This window comes from Mustela lutreola, chromosome 1 (genome assembly GCF_030435805.1).
Source record: "Mustela lutreola isolate mMusLut2 chromosome 1, mMusLut2.pri, whole genome shotgun sequence".
Lineage (NCBI taxonomy): Eukaryota > Metazoa > Chordata > Mammalia > Carnivora > Mustelidae > Mustela > Mustela lutreola.
In genome coordinates, this window is record NC_081290.1 from 11,559,501 (window position 1) to 11,567,027 (window position 7,527).

Sequence of the window (7,527 nt, forward strand, 5' to 3'; positions counted from 1 at the left end):
TACTTATTGAGTGAATAATTTAGGCTCATTAGAAGTTGCTTTGGATACTTCTTTATGCTCTTTTTCAGTCATAACAGCTTGAAACTCAAAAGACCCATAGCTGAAAAGCTCCATTAACTGTCCCCAAACTCATGAGACATGATTTTATCAGCATAATTTGAATTTTATGCCAAATTCTATGGATAATTTGATATTTCTCACATGACTCAAATGATGGAAATTGCCATATTTGAAATATATTACAAAAAGCTTAGGTAGCCATTCTGCCTGCAAAATATGTTACCTTATTTTCCTCAGAATCAAACCAATTTTGGTTAAATACAAAATTTTAAAATGAATGACTTCCTTCTATGAACTATTACATTTTTCCTAAAATGTTTGAATAAAACCTAAATATTTTGGTACAAATCATGGTTTACAGTGCTGCTACCCTGTCTGTGTTACACAGAGCTCTGTAGATACTGCCTGTGGTTTCTCCTAATAGACATTTCCCCCTGATACATGCTCTTCATGCAGAGATTAAGAAAGTGGCCTGTAGAATCATGAATCCAGGATTTGAATCATGCCTTTCCAATTACTTGGGCAAATCGGTTAACCTTTTATAACCACCCATTTACTCAGCATTAAAAAAATATTAACAACATTTTTCCTGTTTGTCTCCTAGCTTAAAAAATATAAATAAAAATCATGTTTTCTATGTGGCAGCATATTGAAATCAAAAGTTTTGAATTTGAACCACTTGTTTCCTTCAGGTGTATATCTGATCACCATGTTCATGGTCCAGAGTTTCAAGTTTTTTCCCCCTTTATTTTTCTCTCTGAATTATTAAAATATGAGAAGCCTTTTGTATTTAATAGAGGCTCTAATTACACTAAGTTCTAAGGGATATAGTATAATTAGAAAATGTTCTATTAGTTTACATTATTTAAGGTAACATTATCAGAAAATGCTGATGTGTTAGAAGCTAACAAATGCTTTATATAAATACTTTATATTCATTATAGTCCTATAGGATAAACTCTGTAATTATCCCCATTTTACAGATGAGGAAAGTGCAGCTTGGAAAGTTAGATTTCAAAAAAAGAAAGAAAACAAAAAGAAAAAAGAAAGAAAGTCACTTAACGCAAATCTAGGAAACTGTGGAACTGGAATGAAGAGTTGTTTCCTAACCATAACACAAGTAACAAGAAATGAATTAGAGGAAAAATCCACTTAGTGAATTACAAGGTGGCTATAGAGATTTTAAATAGCTATATAATCTGTAATTTAATTAATTAATTTATTATGTATTTATTTATTTAAAGATTTTGTTTATTTATCAGACAGAGTGAACATTCAGGAAGAGTGGCTTGTGGAGGAGAAGCAGGATCCCTGCTGAGCGGGGAGCCCAGTGTGGGACTCAATCCCAGGACGCTGGGTCATGACCTGAGTCAAAGGCAGATGCTTAAATGACTGAGCCACCCAGGTGCCCCTAATCTGTAATTTTAAAAATTGTTTTTATATAAGAAGTGGTTATATGCCAACCCCTTTGGATATTAGGCTACAACATATAACAAAGATGGTCTTTTAATTTTATATACTTAAAAGTATAACTGTATGTTCAAAAAGATAACTTTGATATGGACAAGGGAAGTTTTGAATCAGCCACAAAAATAATTTTTATAACTGGACAACCTTGAAGGCAAATGTTAAACTGTTTTTAAGATATATCAAATATACATAATTCTTAATGGAAATTGATATGATAATCAAAATGTGTTGATGGCATTTTCATGTCTAATTTTTTGAGAAAATAAGTAAACAAGGCTGCTCATCTGCTGGCTTTTGCCATTTAAGGTATGAAATTATCAATGGAGGAAATTAGGTTGTGTTCAAACTAAGTTATAGTCATTAATTTACTAATTTATTAAGCATTTATTTTGCTGTAGCAACAATTAGGCACTGTGGAAGTCATAGGCACTCTGGTACTCGGTAGCAAAGACACTGTTCATGGCTTACTAGAGCTTATAGCTTGTTAGACAAAATACAAGTAAATAGAATTTATAAATGAAATGATTAAGGGAATATGGATATTGTAGAACTACAGAACAGGCACCCCAGGCTAATATAAATGATTTATGAAAGAGTAAACCAGAAAAAGTAAAGACCTAAGTGATACAATATTAGCCAAATGAAGAAAAGGAAGAGTAATATTCCAGGGAGAGGGAACAGAGTGTGAAATTTTAGATATCAAGGGCTCATGGCATATTTTATGAAATGTAAAGAGGTTTATTTTGGTTGGAATATAATGATCAAAGTGTTTATGACTGATATATTAGCAGGACCAAGTAATATGAACCTTTAAGCCAATTAAGAGAGTTTGGTGTTTAAGTAGAGACCAATGGGAAGGTGTTGCGTGGTTTTAAGCAAAGGAGTAACATGATAGAGGTTCCTTTTTTGAATGAACACTCTGTTTTGGTGGAAACTAATATGGAACTGATAATATATTAATCCTCATAAGAGATTATTATGGCCCTCAGGAAGGTAGAGACAGTTAAGATAAAGATATTCAAAGATATTTATGATGGAAAATCTGAAGAATATAAACTTTACCTTCTGTGACAGAAAAGTTTATATTGAACTAAACCTCCTCCTAATACAATTATAGAAATTCTGGATATAATATGAAAAACAGTAGTTGGAAGGCATTGGTGAGTGACCAAAGCAGGTAGAAACTTAAGGAAATTAGACTCTTCCAAGAAAGATTGAATATACATTTAAATCACTTTTCCCTCATAGACACTCTTCATCTGCAGGGTGTGGGGTTGGAGGCTTCCTGAGTAAGGAAGTGATAGTCTCTGAGACATCAGAGAAGGGAGTTTGGGGATGCCAAAGTGGGGAAGTCCCATAATGAAGGGAATGTCTGAAGTGGAATCCTCAAAATATGTATATAAAGTCTTCCTCATTTCTTGGCTGACTACTAAAATATGCCTATGCAAAGCAAGACATCAAGGATCCCAGGGAAAAACAATAGCTGGAAAGTTGAAGAGCAGAGTAGAGATTTCAGCAACTTCCTTTTGTGGTGGACTTGAGTTAGGAATTAAAAGTTCCATTACTTAGAGGAGATTGATAAATACCATAAGTTTTCTATTCAAATACTGTAAGGGCAAGCCATAGGTGTAAATGCCATGTTGATAGGACTTAGTTTTGCCCTAGCCCTGAAGATAAAAGTGAAATGAATTTATGAATGTTAAAGAAAAAAAAAGCCTCCACTAAACCAGTGTGGATCCTCCACTGTATTAACTATATTAGCACAAAATTCATTCTTCAAGGGAATATAACAAAAGGTAGAGCCTCTACTATATATCATTTACAAAGTCAACATATAATGAAAAGATTACTAAGTATGCAGAAAAAATCCAAATTATATTACTCAGAGTTTTCCAGAGAAATTGAACCAGTATAATATATCTCTTTTCTGTATCTACAGTAGATCCTCAATCAACATGGGTCCACTTAAATGTGGATTTTTTTAATAGCAAAGTACTGTAAATGTATTTTCTCTTCCATATGGTTTTCTTAATAACATTTTTTTCTGTTGTTTATTGTAAAAATACAATAAATAATACATATAACATACAAAATATGCCCTACTTAGGTTATCAGTAAGGCTTCTGGTCAACAATAGGCTATTAGTAGTTAAGTTTTTGGGAAGCCAAAATCATATATGAATTTTTTACTGTGGGTGGGGTTGACACCCCAACCCTCATGTTGTTCAGGAATCAACTATGTATCTAAATCTATATATCTTTAATGAGAATTATTATGAGAAATTGACTCAAGTCCCACAATCTATCATGTGCAAGCTGGAGACCCAGGATTGCAGTGGTGTAATTCAGCTTCGGTCCAAAGGCCTGAGAACCAGGAGAACCCATGGTAGAAGTACCAGTTCAAGAAACAGAAGATGAAATGAGATGTCCCAGTTCAAGGAGGGAGGCAGAAAAAAGGGGAAAATTCCTCTTCATTCTGTCTTTTGTTCTATTCAGGCCCTTACTGACTTGGATGCTGCCTACCTACATTGGGCAAGGTAATCTACTTCACTGAGTCTACCAATTTAAATGCTAATCTCTTCCAAAAACACCTTCACAGACACACCCAGAAACATTTAATCTTAGTGCTCTGTGGCTAGTTAAAATGACACATAGATTAACCACTACACAAGGAAATGTTACTCATTCTCAAAAGTAAAATCAATCAGTAGACCCACAGATGAGTTGGGAGTTGAAATAAACTGGTAAGGATTTTAAAATAACTATAATTGAACATGTTGGAGAATTTATGGGAATATGATTAAAATATTGACTGAAAGGTTTAGTAATTTCTGGAGAGGAAAAAAAGAAAATTGCTAAAAAATCAAATAGTAATCCAAGACCTTAAAATTTAAAAAAAAACTTAAAAACTCAATGGATAATATTAATAGCAAAAGCAGATTGACTGTAATTGATAAAAAGGACCAGTGATCAATAGAAAATTTCCAAACTGAACAACTGAGAAAACTAAAATTAGCAAAGGCTCACTGATCTGAGGAAGAGTATCAAGTAATCTAATATGTATGTTATTGAAGTTCTAGAATGAGAGAAGAGAGAAAATGGAACAGAAAAATAGTCAAAGAAATACTGAGAAGATATTTCCAAATTTTATCAAAAATCAATGCAGATCCAAGAAACTCAGTGCAACAGGAATACAAAAGTATTAATACTTTTGTATTAATGGGTTAATACAAAAGTAACTACATTTAAGTCTGCTGCAGTCAGCTGCTAATACCAAAGATAAAAAGAGAATCTTCCAAGCAGCTTAAGGAAAGAAAGACATATTGCATATTAAGGAAACATCATAAATGATAGCTGATTTTTCACCTGAACCAATGGAAGCTAAAAGATAATGTAATAGGCATTGAGTGGCTCAGTCAGTTAAGTGTCTGCCTTCAGCTTCGGTCATGATCCCAGGGATCCAGTCCCACATCATGCTCTCTGCTCAGTGGGGAGTCTGCTTCTACCTCTACCCCTCACTCTTTTTTTTTTTTTTTTAAGATTATTTATTTATTTATTTGACAGAGAGAGAGATCACAAGTAGGCAGAGAGGCAGGCAGAGAGAGAGAGGAGGAAGCAGGCTCCCTGTTGAGCAGAGAGCTCGATGTGGGACTCGATCCCAGGACCCTGAGATCATGACCTGAGTCGAAGGCAGCGGCTTAACCCACTGAGCCACCCAGGCGCCCAACCCCTCACTCTTGTTTGTGATCTCTCTCTCTTAAATAAATAAATAAAATCTTAAAAAAAAATGTAATGTGTTTAAAATGTGAAAAGGAAAAAAAAATATATCAATTTAGAATTCGACATCCAGAAAAGATAATCTATAAAAATGTGGACATGTAAACATGATATACACATGTATTCCATGATAAAGGAATTTTTAGGTTATAAAAACCGAAGGAATTCATAGTTACCAGACACAAATTGAATAAACTTTAAAGAAGGTTGAAGCTAAAGTGAGACTACACCAGGTGAAAATTCAGACCTATAGGAAGGAAGTAAGGAAGAGCACTGAAATTACTGTGTAAGTAAATATAGGTGTGTCATTTTCCTTTTTAAAATGCTTTAAGAGTTAATAGACATATAACTTAAATGCTTTAAGAGTTAATAGACATATGTGGATGCAAAATATATGAAAGTATTAGCACAAAAGACAGTAGAATGTAAATAGTATTATATAAATCGTACTATAATTGTGTTACAGGAAAAGAGGTAGTATATGAATTCTACATAGCCCATGATGAGTTAAGGATGTATAATATAATCCTCAAAGAAAACCCTAAATGATATGAAATTTTTAATCTAAAAACCCAATCAAGGAGATAGAAAGGAAAAATAATAATATGGGTTTAATTTAAAAAACAGAGGGGAAACACCATAGGAGAAAACAAAAAACAAGTGAGTAGACTTAATCCCAGTCATTATCAACAAATTCACTAAATTTGAATGGACTAAATATTCCAACTACAGGATAAACTTTGAGGCTGGATAATAAAGCAAGAGCCAACTAACTGTGTGTTGTTTATAAGATACATACTTTAAATATAAAGACATAGCTGAAAGTAAAAGGATGGTAGAGCATGTATCATGTAAACACTAAGCATAATAAGCTGGTATATCTTCATTTAATATTAGACAAAGTAAGGTTCAAAATATGATGTATTATTGGAGATAGTTAGGGTCATGACATAATTAAAAGATCAATCCCTCAAGAAAATATGAGTCCCAGATGTTTATGCATCTAAAATCAGAGGTTCAAAATATGTGAAGCAAAAATCGACAGAAGCAGGGAAGAATAAACAAATCAGCCATCACAGCTGGACATTTTCACATCTGTTTTAATTGTCAAAATATAGGAAATTTGAATGAAACAATCAACCAAATTGATCTACTGGCATTTGTAGAACATGGGACCCAGGAACTGCATTATATATATTATTTTTAAGTGCACAGACAATAATCATTAAGACAGACCATAGTTTGAGGCAGTGACTGTAACAAATTTTAAAGGAGTAAAATGATATAAAATGTCTGGTAGAGGGAACAACCGCTGGGTATGTGTAATGTTCTGTTCTGAGGAGCAGCCAGCAGCATGACAGAGTGGGCCAGGCACCGCTTACACTTGAGGTGGACTGTGGAACAAAGATGGAACTTCAAGTCACACGTAGAAGGACATCCTTACTGAGCAACCAAGAGTGTCAGCTGTACCCAAGGTGATCTCAGCAACAGCAAGTACCTGTGGCGGATTTCCAGGTGGAGCTGAGACAGTCATTCTCAGCTGAGACACCAAGAGATGGTTGAAGCAGTGTTGGGGTATCCAGGTAGCTGGTTTCTAAGGGGAAAACCAGGTTAGAGCTGATGCAGTCATGGTCAGTAATAAAGAAGGAATGGGGTGTTTACAGGCAACTTAATTGTTTGGGATATGTTCAAAGAATTTTTTTTTCCTTAAAAATTTCACATGATAAACATATTGCAGAAAACTTTAAAAAAATAAAAGAACAGGACCTTGATGTTCTTACCCTGACACTTTTGTCTATTATTTTGCTGTCATTGTTGTGCATGCCTTTTATGCATACTTAATTTCTGTTGAGTTTCAAATTAACGTTATGTGAATGTACTTCATTATAAATGTCTGCTGAATATCCTGCTAATGAATGTTTTGCAGTTCCCTTTTGTGGGGAGACTTCTTTTGTTTTCTTTTTTTTTTTTTCTGGTAGTTTGATAAAGTTTCTGTGAATTGCTATGCATAACAGGATCATTTCCTTAGATAAGCAGGTATGAAATAAATTGAATCAAGGAATGTAAACTTAAGGTACATTTTATAAATTATATTGCAAAGTACTGTATTAGTCTCTCTGTTGCTTTGAGAAAATGGACTGCTAGTTGCAATACACTTTCACTGCATTAGTTGTTTTAATTATGTATCATTTGTGCCTACTGAGTTATATATAAATACATC

The 7,527-nt window shown here is 33.7% G+C and overlaps 1 pseudogene; it reads left to right on the top strand.

Annotated features, from left to right (window-relative positions):
- The first annotated feature begins 6,660 nt into the window (after positions 1–6,660).
- LOC131807232 (SNRPN upstream reading frame protein-like) lies at positions 6,661–6,869 on the top strand (annotated as a pseudogene).
- Positions 6,870–7,527: the final 658 nt, after the last annotated feature.